Source organism: Sinocyclocheilus grahami, unplaced genomic scaffold, assembly GCF_001515645.1.
Source record: "Sinocyclocheilus grahami isolate Dianchi unplaced genomic scaffold, SAMN03320097.WGS_v1.1 scaffold142.1, whole genome shotgun sequence".
Taxonomy (NCBI): domain Eukaryota; kingdom Metazoa; phylum Chordata; class Actinopteri; order Cypriniformes; family Cyprinidae; genus Sinocyclocheilus; species Sinocyclocheilus grahami.
The window spans coordinates 328104-345364 of NW_015505321.1; the positions used below are offsets into that span (position 1 = coordinate 328104).

The window sequence follows — 17261 nt, forward strand, 5'->3', positions numbered from 1 at the left end:
ATTTATTTGCTTTAGTTATTTTAGTACTTCACGTTAAGCTAAACAAATTTGTGCCTTGGCAACTAGTTATAATGAAATAATTAAATGTTTGTAATTTATATTACTTTAGTTGATGCTAATTTTATCTAATGTGACTTTTTATGGTTTTAGATTTAGTTAACGATACTTTCTGATAAACTGATCAAAATGAAATGAGTTTATGATTCAAACAAAAACTAATGTCTGTCAATGGGCTCAAAAACTATGTAATTCAAAAGAAAAGTTTTCATACCCCACTGACAGATCTGCTCTTGCTCTCATTATAAAAATAATTTAGATCAATTTATCTTATCTGATGTCATTTTGCTTCAAGTAAATGCATCTTGATTTAAGGAGGTTTAGATATTTGTGCTAGAAAACAAGACAAAAATACTGAGCAAGATATACTTTTTTTTTTTCAGTACATGATGCCACGACTATGAATTTAAGACTTTCTGCTTCTCTGCTTAAGGCCTTCATTTGTAAATAGGAGACTTTTTAAGACCTGCACTGTAAAAAAATTCTGTAACATTTACGGTAAAAAAACAGCAGCTGTGGTTGCCAGAATTTTACCCTAAAAAATATGGTAGCAACATTTTGGGTTTTACGGTTTTAACTTAAATTTACAGTTAAATACCGTAATTTCATTAACTGATATACTGTTAATATACCAACCTATTGAAGTACTGAAATCTGTTTTGTAGCTTTGTAATACACTGATAACCACCAAATGCAGGAGGTGATGAGAGTCACATGATGAACCAAAGCCCATCACAAGCAGCTAAACACCATCACGGTAACACACATGAAACTGAAATAATGCAATAAACATTCATTTAACAACATTAGGTGTAACATACAACCCTAATATACAAAACTGATATGTACAGATATATACATAACTAATAAGAAGAAACAGTTATTTCAACAAAAAAAACAATCAAATTTGAAATGTAACGCAGGGAATTCTGGGAATGTGAATTTACGGTTATTCACTGTAAATTATACAGTCTTTTTCACTTCCAAAAACGGTATACTTCCGTAACATTACATGCAATGTCCAATACAGTTTTTCACCGTATATAGTAGGGGAATTTACTGTTAACCATTTAACAGGTTCTTGCTGTAGCATTTTTACAGTCTTTTATCGTTAAATTCAGTCATTTTTTACAGTGTGCAGAATCTCGGATTATGTCAAAACATACTAAAACTACAGCCAAACACAGTCTAGATTCCTCTAATGTTGACACTGCTAAGCTATAGACGATTGTTCATTAAGCCTAAAAACATTTTGGGAACTGCAGTCTAAAAGACTCGACCTTTGCTCAACAGGTCAGACGATTAACCTCAAACTGGAATTTTGCAGCAAAAGGGTTTCAATGCATCCGTCAGCGTTTAAGAGGCATCAGCATTCCCTGAGCTTTCTTCAAACATAGGCATGCAAACATCAAGGATCTTCCCAACATCTGTTCACCCCTGCAAGGTAGTTTTATTGGGAAAGTCCACTCTGGTAGAGCAGAAAGTGAAAAACAGGAAGACAGCGGAATGCAAACCATCATGACGGTTAAGAACAACACGGGGTCACGACAAACACACAAAGCACAACATGTGATCTAAAGACAAACGCGCATCAGTCTCTGATATGCCAATAATGAAAGGATTGTTTCATAAAGGTGATAGATGTCGTCTTGGCTTGCTCTTCCAGCCGGAGGGCATTTCTTTAGCATGCACTGAGCCAAAGAGCAGCTCGGGCTGCAGAGACCACAGCGCTGAACACACGCCGTACACTCAGGGTAGATTATTAGATTTGAAGCACACAAAATGTATCTAACCAAATAAACCATCGGTTATCCTCAGGTGACCCTCGGTCAGCAAAAGCACAGGAAATGATAAAAGGTTGCCTGAATCTCACAAAAACAGTTCTAAAATGTCATATTTCGAAACCCAAATCAAAAGAAAAAGCAAGTTATTGCACTGTGACACATTCTAACAACCCCCAGACTCACCATTTTCTCAGAAGAAGTGCTGTGATTTAGTCTCGGCTATAGCTCTCCTCACCGCGTCTCTCAACTCAGTGACGGCTCACGAGACACACAATCTGCAAGAAAACAGATCAGAAATCAGCCAATGTCAAAATGTAGTGATGACAACTGCTCACTAAACTTAAACCATTCAACACATAAGCATCAGTGAGGTCAGATGGGGAACAAATTCAATGTCAAGTCTATTAAAAATTTAAATCTTTTGTAACAATATTTAAGTCTTTACCCTCCCTTTTTTTATCAATTTAACACATCCTTGCTGAATAAGAGCATTCATTTCTTTCAAACTAAAAAAATACTGACCTCAAATCTTTTATGCATAAAAGAATCCTGAACGAAGTATCAAAAACTGTTTCAACATTGATAATAAATCAGCATATTAGATTGATTTCTGAAAGATCATGTGACACTGAAGACTCGGGTAATGACGCTGAAAATCCAGCTTTGCATCACAAAAATAAATTATATTTTAAAGTATATTAAAACAGAAAAGCATCATTTTAAACTGTAAAATATCTCACACAATTACAGTTTTTTTCCTGTATTTTTTGCTCAAATAAATGCATCCTTAATGAGCAGAAAAGACTTCTTAAAAAATAAAATAAAATCTTACCGATCCCAAACTTTTGAACAGTGTTGTTTGTAAGTGTGTATGCATGTATGTATATGTACACACACATTTTGCAGCAGGATGACAAAATACATGTAAAAAAGGCAGCAAAATATGCTACTTGAAAAAAAAAAAAAAAACCTGCTTTTGTGATGCCTCCCTAAAAATGTGTCCAATTGGTGACCACAAAAAAAAATTATGCTGGGCTTTCTGAAGACCCGTCCAGTCAGCCAAAAAGTTGACCTCAAAAATATGTAGCTTTGCACATCCCCTAGTGTTATGTGCACGTATCTTATTTCTGTTATTGCTCATGCAAGCAGCAAGGACACACATCAGTCATTTAACAACATTAGGTGTAACATACAACCCTAATATACAAAACTGATATGTACAGATATATACATAACTAATAAGAAGAAACAGTTATTTCAACAAAAAAAACAATCAAATTTGAAATGTAACGCAGGGAATTCTGGGAATGTGAATTTACGGTTATTCACTGTAAATTATACAGTCTTTTTCACTTCCAAAAACGGTATACTTCCGTAACATTACATGCAATGTCCAATACAGTTTTTCACCGTATATAGTAGGGGAATTTACTGTTAACCATTTAACAGGTTCTTGCTGTAGCATTTTTACAGTCTTTTATCGTTAAATTCAGTCATTTTTTACAGTGTGCAGAATCTCGGATTATGTCAAAACATACTAAAACTACAGCCAAACACAGTCTAGATTCCTCTAATGCTGACACTGCTAAGCTATAGACGATTGTTCATTAAGCCTAAACATTTTGGGAACTGCAGTAGAAAGTCAGTCTAAAAGACTCGACCTTTGCTCAACAGGTCAGACGATTAACCTCAAACTGGAATTTTGCAGCAAAAGGGTTTCAATGCATCCGTCAGCGTTTAAGAGGCATCAGCATTCCCTGAGCTTTCTTCAAACATAGGCATGCAAACATCAAGGATCTTCCCAACATCTGTTCACCCCTGCAAGGTAGTTTTATTGGGAAAGTCCACTCTGGAAGAGCAGAAAGTGAAAAACAGGAAGACAGCGGAATGCAAACCATCATGACGGTTAAGAACAACACGGGGTCACGACAAACACACAAAGCACAACATGTGATCTAAAGACAAACGCGCATCAGTCTCTGATATGCCAATAATGAAAGGATTGTTTCATAAAGGTGATAGATGTCGTCTTGGCTTGCTCTTCCAGCCGGAGGGCATTTCTTTAGCATGCACTGAGCCAAAGAGCAGCTCGGGCTGCATTTTTTTTTTCAGTACATGATGCCACGACTATGAATTTAAGACTTTCTGCTTCTCTGCTTAAGGCCTTCATTTGTAAATAGGAGACTTTTTAAGACCTGCACTGTAAAAAAATTCTGTAACATTTACGGTAAAAAAACAGCAGCTGTGGTTGCCAGAATTTTACCCTAAAAAATATGGTAGCAACATTTTGGGTTTTACGGTTTTAACTTAAATTTACAGTTAAATACCGTAATTTCATTAACTGATATACTGTTAATATACCAACCTATTGAAGTACTGAAATCTGTTTTGTAGCTTTGTAATACACTGATAACCACCAAATGCAGGAGGTGATGAGAGTCACATGATGAACCAAAGCCCATCACAAGCAGCTAAACACCATCACGGTAACACACATGAAACTGAAATAATGCAATAAACATTCATTTAACAACATTAGGTGTAACATACAACCCTAATATACAAAACTGATATGTACAGATATATACATAACTAATAAGAAGAAACAGTTATTTCAACAAAAAAAACAATCAAATTTGAAATGTAACGCAGGGAATTCTGGGAATGTGAATTTACGGTTATTCACTGTAAATTATACAGTCTTTTTCACTTCCAAAAACGGTATACTTCCGTAACATTACATGCAATGTCCAATACAGTTTTTCACCGTATATAGTAGGGGAATTTACTGTTAACCATTTAACAGGTTCTTGCTGTAGCATTTTTACAGTCTTTTATCGTTAAATTCAGTCATTTTTTACAGTGTGCAGAATCTCGGATTATGTCAAAACATACTAAAACTACAGCCAAACACAGTCTAGATTCCTCTAATGTTGACACTGCTAAGCTATAGACGATTGTTCATTAAGCCTAAAAACATTTTGGGAACTGCAGTCTAAAAGACTCAACCTTTGCTCAACAGGTCAGACGATTAACCTCAAACTGGAATTTTGCAGCAAAAGGGTTTCAATGCATCCGTCAGCGTTTAAGAGGCATCAGCATTCCCTGAGCTTTCTTCAAACATAGGCATGCAAACATCAAGGATCTTCCCAACATCTGTTCACCCCTGCAAGGTAGTTTTATTGGGAAAGTCCACTCTGGAAGAGCAGAAAGTGAAAAACAGGAAGACAGCGGAATGCAAACCATCATGACGGTTAAGAACAACACGGGGTCACGACAAACACACAAAGCACAACATGTGATCTAAAGACAAACGCGCATCAGTCTCTGATATGCCAATAATGAAAGGATTGTTTCATAAAGGTGATAGATGTCGTCTTGGCTTGCTCTTCCAGCCGGAGGGCATTTCTTTAGCATGCACTGAGCCAAAGAGCAGCTCGGGCTGCAGAGACCACAGCGCTGAACACACGCCGTACACTCAGGGTAGATTATTAGATTTGAAGCACACAAAATGTATCTAACCAAATAAACCATCGGTTATCCTCAGGTGACCCTCGGTCAGCAAAAGCACAGGAAATGATAAAAGGTTGCCTGAATCTCACAAAAACAGTTCTAAAATGTCATATTTCGAAACCCAAATCAAAAGAAAAAGCAAGTTATTGCACTGTGACACATTCTAACAACCCCCAGACTCACCATTTTCTCAGAAGAAGTGCTGTGATTTAGTCTCGGCTATAGCTCTCCTCACCGCGTCTCTCAACTCAGTGACGGCTCACGAGACACACAATCTGCAAGAAAACAGATCAGAAATCAGCCAATGTCAAAATGTAGTGATGACAACTGCTCACTAAACTTAAACCATTCAACACATAAGCATCAGTGAGGTCAGATGGGGAACAAATTCAATGTCAAGTCTATTAAAAATTTAAATCTTTTGTAACAATATTTAAGTCTTTACCCTCCCTTTTTTTATCAATTTAACACATCCTTGCTGAATAAGAGCATTCATTTCTTTCAAACTAAAAAAATACTGACCTCAAATCTTTTATGCATAAAAGAATCCTGAACGAAGTATCAAAAACTGTTTCAACATTGATAATAAATCAGCATATTAGATTGATTTCTGAAAGATCATGTGACACTGAAGACTCGGGTAATGACGCTGAAAATCCAGCTTTGCATCACAAAAATAAATTATATTTTAAAGTATATTAAAACAGAAAAGCATCATTTTAAACTGTAAAATATCTCACACAATTACAGTTTTTTTCCTGTATTTTTTGCTCAAATAAATGCATCCTTAATGAGCAGAAAAGACTTCTTAAAAAATACAAGAAAACAGATCAGAAATCAGCCAATGTCAAAATGTAGTGATGACAACTGCTCACTAAACTTAAACCATTCAACACATAAGCATCAGTGAGGTCAGATGGGGAACAAATTCAATGTCAAGTCTATTAAAAATTTAAATCTTTTGTAACAATATTTAAGTCTTTACCCTCCCTTTTTTTATCAATTTAACACATCCTTGCTGAATATGAGCATTCATTTCTTTCAAACTAAAAAAATACTGACCTCAAACCTTTTATGCATAAAAGAATCCTGAACGAAGTATCAAAAACTGTTTCAACATTGATAATAAATCAGCATATTAGATTGATTTCTGAAAGATCATGTGACACTGAAGACTCGGGTAATGACGCTGAAAATCCAGCTTTGCATCACAAAAATAAATTATATTTTAAAGTATATTAAAACAGAAAAGCATCATTTTAAACTGTAAAATATCTCACACAATTACAGTTTTTTTCCTGTATTTTTTGCTCAAATAAATGCATCCTTAATGAGCAGAAAAGACTTCTTAAAAAATAAAAAAATAAAATAAAATCTTACCGATCCCAAACTTTTGAACAGTGTTGTTTGTAAGTGTGTATGCATGTATGTATATGTACACACACATTTTGCAGCAGGATGACAAAATACATGTAAAAAAGGCAGCAAAATATGCTACTTGAAAAAAAAAATAAAAACCTGCTTTTGTGATGCCTCCCTAAAAATGTGTCCAATTGGTGACCACAAAAAAAAATTATGCTGGGCTTTCTGAAGACCCGTCCAGTCAGCCAAAAAGTTGACCTCAAAAATATGTAGCTTTGCACATCCCCTAGTGTTATGTGCACGTATCTTATTTCTGTTATTGCTCATGCAAGCAGCAAGGACACACATCAGTGTTGTACAGTAAGTGATATTAGTGTTCAGTTCTGCTCAGATCAACTCTTTCTCTGGAATGTTCAGCATTTGTGTTTTTCCTGCTCAGAGTCCAAATACTTGCAAAATTTGATAGTAAAATGTTGAGTCTAAGACATAGTTGAGCAAACAGTTCCGAACATGCACAGGTTATCAGTGCAGTCTGTCACTGTCATGTGCTCTAAACACACACACACACACACACACACACAGGCAGTTTAATGAGCCCGTGTAAAGCACTGTTTGTATGTGCTCATGAACACACCCATGGAGTTCCTCCTCACCCCGCGCTGCTCTCACCTGCCGAGAAGACCTTGATTTCCGGCTACAAGCTGACTAATAGGATGAATTTTTGATTTACAGGAAAAGGAAACGCCACAGGATCCAAGAGCTCATGGGAAACACACAGATCACCAACCATGTGTGCACACACTTGTTGACTGGGTTTCCTAACAAAACGTCCACTAAAAAAAAGTTCCAATGAAAGTTTTGTAAACAAATTCAAACAAAGGCACAGTTCATATGTGTGTATATATATATATATATATATATATAAATTGTACTGTATATATAAAATGAAAATTATATATTTATATACAAATACACATTTACTAGAGATGCACACATGTATATAAATATGATAATTTAAATGTATGTATTTTTATTTTATCTATTATATTTTTCAGCAATGTATGTATGTGTATATGCACACTACTACATACATGTTCACATACGTACATGTATATCAATATGTAAATTGTCTTTAAATATACAGTATGGTGGATTTTAATGCAGAACGACGTAATACATGTAAACATACAGTAATATAAACTATTTGAAAATTAAATGGCTGGGCAAGAAAAAAAACCTTATTGTTGAGCTTGAGATCAATTAAAAGTCCTTTCTTATACACACTCAGAAAAAAGGTACCGCAGATGTCACTTTTGTACCGTTTCAAAAGGGTCTAATCTGTACCAATTGGTTACTATGTACTTTTAAAGTACTAATATGCACTCTTAAGGGGTAAATAAGGTACAAAAGTGTACCTTTCGAAAAAGGCAGCTGACAGCTTTTCTTTTCTGAGAGTTTCGCTTCAAACACGACAGCTCTACCTGAATGCAAGAGGACAGCCTTTACCCACAATGCAAGGCTTCTGCAGACTCACTCAGCACAAACTCTCACGAGACACGTCAAAGATATCAGAAATACCTCTCATACTCCATCGTATGGCATTTAAAAAGAGACGAGACGCTGTTTCACTCGCGTCTGAAGCCACACTGTAACAGCTGCCGAACGTTCTAAACTTCCGAAAGCGCTACAAATGTAACGAGCGCTACGTTCCACTCGCGCGCAGCAGCGTGTCAGTGAATGAAACGCTCATGTATATGAGGTGCGATAACTGAACACACACTCTATACTCATTCTTAAAGAAGTTGAGCTCTTACCTGAGCGTGGACACAAACTCCTGCGCGCTTCACGCCACGACCACACCTATCCACGCTCACACACAAACCGCGCGAAGTGGGAGGAGCCTCGGGGCGTGTTGTACGTGAGCACGCTGTTCTTGTGCGTGTCTCAGAGGCATAGCACGCGCGTCTCCATCGCATCGCTCTGGGTTCTAAACAAACTTTCAACGCATGTGCGTCCACGAGCATCTGTATCAGTAGAGCACATAGCAATGAAACGCTCGCTGTGTTTTGTTCGCATGTAACGCCCCCAAACGCGATACATTTCACAATCACAATAGAGTCTGCAGACCCCTCCTGAGACCCTGCTGCTGTCCGTGTTTACACTGCACTGTCTGGAATGACCTGGAAAAAACTGCAAGCGAAAGCCGAAGCCATTTGTTTTTCTATGTTTAGCCTCCATGAACTTTCCCCCAAGTGGGACCAGTACAGTTTCTGCAGCACTTGGAAAACTTTATTTGGTGCCAATATTTGAACACAGAGAACAATACGTTTATAAGACTGATTCTTTTGGTTATTCTGAGCCTCGCATCAGGAGTAACTGTGCATCTGAACCCGAGCAGTTGCCACACACCTCCAGAACAGCAAAGCCTTAGAGTAAATGAAGAGATCTGCATTCCCACAGCCGCACCCGCACAGGTCCAAACACGCCAGTCCTTATCTGACTTCACACAACACACACTGTGTCTGAACTATTCTAGATGCACTTCAGAAATCACTCAACAACTCTAATGATATATTGGTAGATAGAAATGTGACGTAATACCCCGAAATATAAATCCACAAAACCCTAATGCCCAAAATTTAGGCTGCTATTACATTTGAATGCATAGAAAGCCCTTTATATTGTGTAAGAAAAATATGAAATGCAATACAAAGATGTGGCCAAAGTTGCTGTGACTTATTTACAATGCAACTAAATATACATAACACTCAATCAGACTCGATTTTTGACACTTTGTAGTAAAAAAATCTGGGGACCTCTGTTATAAAAACAACATGTTGCTTCCAGAATTCATTTCATTTTTTATTGTACTATTGCTACACACTTAAAAATAAAGGTTCTTTATTGACATCAATGGTTCCGCAAAGAACCTTTAACTACCATGGAACCTTTTCATTCCACAAAAGGTTCTTTACGGTAGGCTTGCCGCGAGATGTTGACGGTTATTAAGCCGCAACACCGGTTACATCACTTGCCCACCGCGGCACCGACCCCCACCGTCGTTTTGATTTTTTTATAGTAATAAAAATCATTTAGTTCAGTAAAAGAACAGACACTACAATTAAAAACTGAACGCGGCTGCTCAATGTAGCGTGCCGTACACAGTCGCATCACAGACTTGCAAAATCCTCCATGAGAAAAACACTAGATACAATCTAGAATCTGTTTCCAGGTCAAAGCGAAGGGGACGGCGAACTCTAACTCAGGTCGACCCGTCCATGACCTCGCTGACCTCTAAAACACTCATCAAGCTGAATCTCAACTCAAAACACATACAAACACTGTCGTCATCAACGGAGCAAATTCAATACACTGAAATCATCTGTCTGGGACAATTGGATTTGGTGAGCCTGTGTTTAGCATAGATGACAATCTGATCTCATTTATTTCCCTTCAGATGAAAACTGCATCTGTGCTGATCTTATGAGCACAAATTGGTGAGAGGGAATTAATAAGCACAGCACGGCCAATATAAATACATTAAAAACTATGATATTAATGATAAATCAGATCTTTTCAATTTGTTGAGGAGAGATGCGCTACCAACTGCACATTGGATTTTCTCCTGGCAGAGAATGAAATAAGTGAAAAGATGCATGGCATCAGAATATACTAGGATTTGTTCACAAGATCTGATTTTTTTTTAGACAGACATGTGGCGGGGTCTGATTTAACTGTTCAGAATTCATGTTTTTTTCTTTTATCAGACAAAATAAAAATAAAATAAAATTACTTTAAATAATAATACATTTTAGTTTAAGATTTTGTAACAATTAAAGGATTAATTAATCATATGACGTTGCCTAAAAGAACATTATTTGATGTATTTGGTGTAATGAAATGTGTTTATGCGGTTTAAGGTTAAAAAAACACATTATTTTCCACATACTGTACATTGTTTCTCCTCTATGCCCAGCCTTTCTGAAACGCGTCGATTTTTACAAAACTCATCGTTCTGAAAAGCGAGGTGTGCTGTGATTGGCCAGCTATCCAGTGCGTTGTGATTGGCCGAATACCTCAAGCATGACGGAAATTTTACGCCCCTCACCATACTGTGATGCTGTGTCCCGGCTGGAGCGACGAGACAAAAACAATAAAACCCATTACAAAAGAGGCATTTGTTGCATCCAGTAGGGACATAATTACGGATTATAATAACTTATACTGTCTTTTTACGCGCTGCGTTGCGTATCGTGCCACATAAACATAAAACCATGCTGTGATCGGAGAAACGACAAACAAGCACTACTCTGCACTGCTCAAAACTTGTGTTTGAATCGTCAGTGGCTAGATTCAGAGCGGTGCAGGAGTAGTCATGAGGCTATTTAAAGAGCCGTCTGACCTGTAACATGAGCATGAGCCATCAATTAGACATTTCACCTAAAGTGCTGAGACGGATCGCTGAGCTTCCCAGGCTGAGGAATGAGAACGGGATCCGGGGGGTTTGAACAGGAGCCAATCACTGGTGCTCACCGGTAGAACTCGCAAAATTATAATCAAACAGAACCGGAGCGACTATTCTATATGAAAACGCTTTTGCAAACTGCGTTCCATTAGCTGCAGGCCACAAACTGTCTGTTTCATGTGTAACTGAAGAAGTACAAATAAATCCACCGGTAAGGCACAGCAAACACAAGGATTTACACTGAAAGCATTCAGCAGACACCATTAACCGGAGTGTTTACCAAAAAAAAGTGCTTAAATGTCACATACGAGACTGTTGTGATTAACAGATGTCAAGCAAGCACTTTAGTATGACATCTGCTAGAAACATCAATGAATTCAACAAATTCACTCTCTTATATCTAGTACAAATAATTATATTACAGATATATAACAAAGCTTGAAGTCACACCTTTGATTAAAATGAAATTATAAAATGGCAATATTTACCATGCATGTATTTCTAGCACATTTTTTACCTTTTTTTTTTTTTTACAATAATTAAACCATTTTAACCAGATAACAAACCAAGTCAGTGGCTAGACTTGTAAAAAGTACAAATAATAATAATAATAATAATAATAAATAAACAAAATATATAACAATATAATATAAGATATATATTATAATAATACAATATTTTGAATATATATTCAAAAAATATTAATAACAACAAGAATAGTCCTTGCAAGAAGTGTTATAAATTTAATTTAATTGTAAATAATGCATAAATGCTATGTGATATCAATATTTTTACTATGCATGCATGGCATATGTTTTTTCTTTACTACAGAAAAGTCCTATAGGCATCTTACATAACACCAGCAATTCAGATGTGTGAGGAATATCGAAAACAAAACTAACTTAACCCAGCGTACAAAGCCACATACAACATTCAGAAAGATCAAGGCACTTTATTACACAACGCCTGTGAATTCATTTCAAAAGTGCATGTGTGTGTGTACTGAAATACTCATACTGTCCAAATGTGACTTTCCAGCAGTTCACCCCAGTCGGTGGTCTGTCTCTGTGTGTGTGTGTGTCTGTCTGTGTGTGTGTGTGTGTGTCTGTCTGTCTGTGAGTTTGTCTGTCTGTGTGTGTGTGTGCGCGCGCGCGTGTGTGAGAGAGTGTGTGTGTGAGAGTGTGAGAGTGTGTGTGTGTGTTTAGTATGGGTGGAGGATTTTACAGCCTGTAAAACATCCCAGCTGGTCAATACAACCACATACAAACACATGCTCGGCAGAAACCAGACAAAACCCACGCTAAATCATGCGTATTTTGTTTATACAACAATCCACCTAACTTAACTGCAAACACATTAAAGAATAATCAAGTTAAATAAACAGAAAATGAAATATGATCAAGATACTCACTGTGAAAGAATCAGCTGACACAACGAACGGTGACTCAGTAGAGCGCCCTACTTCCGCATTCACTGGCGATGACCTATGCGCCAGCCAATCACGATAGAGCGTGTTCCTAGCGTTGACCAATGGCGAGGCGGAATCCGCCGCGTACTAGACGTCCAACAGCCAATGGAGAGCTACGGTGGCTCAAACAACAGGACGCCTGAATGCCCGAGAGCACACCCACATGCGACCCAATCAGGGCGAGGCTGCGGCGGAGAGGGAGGGGGAGGTTTGAGCCAATAGAAAATCACAGCGCGGCACAGGGACCACGTGGTTCACGGCGAGTCGTGCAAGGCTTGCTTTTAAAGAGACGGCGCGCGCGTTATGTGAAACAAAAAGTTTAAAACAAGAATGAAATTGTAGAAAATGTTTGAGAAATAGAAAATGTTTAAGTAGTTCTAAATATCATATATTTTACATAGGTGAAGTCAAGAATAAAACTAAATATGACACAATCATGGTACTGATTACTATATGTGACCCTGGAGCACAAAACCAGTCTTAAGTGTCAATTTTTCAAAACTGAGATGTATACATCATCTGAAAGCTGAATAAATCATCTTTCCATTGATGTATGGTTTGTTAGGATAGGATAAGATTTGGCTGAGATACAAATATTTGAAAATCTGGAATCTGAGGGTGCAAAAAAATCTAAATATTGAGAAAATCATCTTTAAAGTTGTTCAAATGAAGTTCTTAGCAATGCATATTACTAATCAAACATTCAGTTTCGATATATTTACGGTAGGAGATTTACTAAATATCTTCATGGAACATGATCTTTACTTAATATCCTAATGATTTTTGGCATAAAAGAAAGATGTATCATTTTGACCCATACAATGTATTGTTGGCTATTGCTACAAATATCCCCCAGCGACTTATATACACAACTTACACTATTTCAAAGAATACCATGGTAAAGGACCCCAAAATATAATTTTACTCAGGTATCAAGTCTAATAAACAATGATGACAATATGTATTTATGCACAAGAGCATAAATGATTAATCAGACTCTTCAGCTGAGTGTGTTTAGATCTGAAGTGCTCAGTTTGTCCACCTGAAGGGTCTGATTTCATCGATCTGTGCGACTGCTCAAGAGGTTTCAAGGGTTTAACAGGTTTATGTCACACTTTCACAGCAATAGAGTAAAATATTGATTTCATTATCGAATAGAATGCCAGTGAAATTTTGAACGATGCAATACAGGACTGCAGATCATGAACACACAACAACATATTGTACATATTGTACATATTGTACATATTGTGCATATTGTATATTGAATGTTGCATTGTTTTATGTAAAAAATCAAAAGTTGAGAAAACTTAAAAGTTTAAGGCAACCAGCTTCAGCAGATTTGTGACCCTGGACCACAAAACCAGTCATAATGGTCAGTGTTTGGAAATGGTGTATAAGCTGAATAAATCAGCTTTCCATTGATGTAAGGTTTGTTAGGATCGGACAATATTTGGCTGAGATACAACTATTTGAAAATCTGGAATCTGAGGGTGCAAAAAAATCTAAATATTGAGAAAATCATCTTTAAAGTTGTCCAAATGAAGTTCTTAGCAATGCATATTACTAATCAAACATTCAGTTTTGATATATTTACGTTAGGAAATTTACTAAATATCTTCATGGAACATGATTTTTACTTAATATCCTAATGATTTTTGTCATAAAAGAAAAATCTATAATTTTGACACATACAATGTATTGTTGGCTATTGCTACAAATATCCCCCAGCGACTTATTAATTTATAGGTATTAATTTTCTCAACTTCTTGTTTTCAGTTTATACAAAAACAAGCTGAGAAAACTCAAAAATCTGCTGAAGCTGGTTGCCTTAAACTTTTAAGTTTTCTCAACTTTAGATTTTTTACAGTGTATATATTATATTAGCTATTATTTAAATTCAGTGGAATTCAAATGTAATCTGCATCAGTGATGCTTATTTTAATTGCTTTGCAATGCAAGAATAATAAAACATGATGCTGTACACTTGTAGTCTGTCCTTCTGTTCTCTAGACAAGCCCAGCTGATCATTAACAGTGAGCAAACACATCAGAAGACAAGAGCTCATTGATTACCTGCCTCATTAACACAACGTTAAGACATGAAGTTCGGCTGATACGGTATCGTGCGGTTTACCTGTCCTGATCTAATCTGGCTCACACGTCTTTATAGCTGTGCACGTAGAGCTTGGGCTATTTCTGCACTGGCTTTCGTCTTTAATCACAGATTGGCCGTCTGACATCAGCACTCAGCAGTCAGCGATGGTACACCTGCCCCGTCCAGCAGCCAATGCTCCAAAAGTCTTTACATACTTTATATTTTATATTCAGATGATCTTCATGTTCATCGGCACTGCAAAAAATGATGTTACTCAGAACTTTTGTCTTGTTTTCCAGTACAAACCATTTTTAAAATCAAGAGATATTTAATGAGATGCATAAGAGATTAAGTCTTGCTTGCTGAAATATTAAAAATGATGTGGGTTTTTGCTTACAACATTAAAAAAAAAAGGTCAGAAATATCTTGCTTTCCCTTTTTTTCTGACCCCATTAGCAGATGTTTGTTCTTGTTTTAAGCGTAACTTCACTTCATTTTGATAGACTTTTCAGAAAACAAGACATATATTAAGTCACTTTGCATCTCAAGTAAATGTATCTTGATTTAAGGATGTTTAGATATGTTTACTTGAAAACAAGACACAAATATTGAGGCAGAAAATCATTTTCTGCAAAATATACAGAATATACAAAACATACAGAAAATATTCAGAATAATATATTGCTTATACGATATAAGGAATTGCAAAAAATATATGACAATATAATTACTTATAAATCGTAATGCATGTAATTTTATATTCAACAATACACTTCATAATAAATAATTGTACATAAAAGTGATAAAATATGTGCAATATATAAATTACGCACAATTATGAGGAAAATATTGTGATATATATATATATATATATGGCTTTACCAAGACATCAAATTGTCCAAAACCCCTCAAATTTTAATATAACGTTTTAAGTATATACCACCACACGTATTTTCACATATGAAATGCATAACTATGCAAACAATAAATTCATATAAAAGTTTATGATTATAAATTCAGATTTATGTAAACCCAACTCATGAAAGTGAAATGAATTAATTGAGTGGTTTAATAAAGCTATATTATGTAAAAATGTAATGCAGTTTTTGTCTTCATTGATATCATAGATGGTCCATGCATATATTGCAGTATGTTGAAAAATATAAGCCTAGTTTCCCCCCCCCAAAAAAGGAAAAGGAAACGTATAATATATTGCATTATATTTGCCAATATATTCCCATACATTTAGTTTTGTTGAGCTTTTAGATCAAGATGTTTTTAATTAAGAAACATAGTTTCATTGAAGCGTAACTTGAATGTAGTGCAGAAGGCTGGCTGTTGATTGACAGATGGTAGCCCCGCCCACAGCTACTTAAATATATCTGGGCTTGTTATCAGTCATATGGCTTCTCACCTGTTTTTCAAGCATTAGTCGTCATGACGAAATGATGGTGAACTGGGACAAAGGCAGTTCAGTCTTTCAGTGTCCTTACAGACGAGGTCAAAACACAGAGACTTCCCATTCAGACAGTCTTCAATAAAGCAAAACTGTCAAAACAGCAAATGTTTGGCAATATTCTAGATAACAGTTCTGTTAGATGAGCTCAGGTTTCTTCATTTGCTTCATGTTATTTGAAATATCATATTACTGTCCAGTCAGATGATCATTTCTGAAGAACATGCTTTCCTAATTCGAGAAGCCTGCTTGCATGGGTTTTTGATGAAACTGCAGAGGGATTCAGTGTAAATCTCTTCTGTGTATTAAAACGGCAATGACAAAAAACATATTTTCATGTCAGAAACATGCAATGTCTGGTTAAGAGTTTCTAGAAGCTTCATCATGGTGAAATATGTAATGACATAGTGACTCCCTCTAGCGTACAAGTCAAAGTACTGCACAATCCCATAATAAATGTACATTTATTCTATATATACTGTATGTCAGAGGTGTAAAGAGTACCTAAAAACCATACTTGAGTAAAAGTACAGATACCTTACAGTGAAAATTACTCCACTACATGTTACAAGTCACCAATTCCAAAACAACTTGAGTAAAAGTCTTAGAGTATCTGAATTTAACAGTACTTAAGTATTTTACTTATACTAAATACAGGCTCAAAAAATGCACTAGTCAAAGAAACACGCCAATCAAAAACTGTAACGTTGTGGAGAAGCTGTTGAAAACAGGCAGAGGCAAAGATCTATGTGCAGGTATTTAATGGAAAAACTAGAACAAACAATAAGGCAAAAACCAAAGGGAACAAAGAACAGAATGACTGGCAAACAGACAACCATTAGGCCTTCATTCAACAACTCAAAAGGAACTAAAGACAAACTAGGGCTATATATACACACAGGGGGCTAACAAGCTGAACAAGGTAAGACACACCTGAGGAGACTAATCAAGGGGAACCAATGAACAAACTGACTACAAACACCACGGGAGACAGGAAGTGACATAAAAGTCCAGGGCAAGGCACAGAGAGCATGAAACAAAAACAAGAAAGAGTTGATT

General features: G+C 36.3%; 1 long non-coding RNA gene across 1 annotated transcript in view; it reads right to left on the minus strand.

Moving 5' to 3' along the window:
- The window catches only part of LOC107591463 (uncharacterized), a 34567-nt gene extending 21916 nt beyond the window's left edge, over positions 1-12651 (minus strand). Inside the window, exons 1-2 of the long non-coding RNA XR_001609876.1 lie at positions 12593-12651; positions 5538-5629 (exon numbers count right to left, since the gene is read on the minus strand). This is a non-coding gene — a long non-coding RNA (uncharacterized lncRNA). The remainder of the gene's footprint in view (positions 1-5537; positions 5630-12592) is intronic.
- Between the last annotated feature and the right edge of the window lie 4610 nt (positions 12652-17261).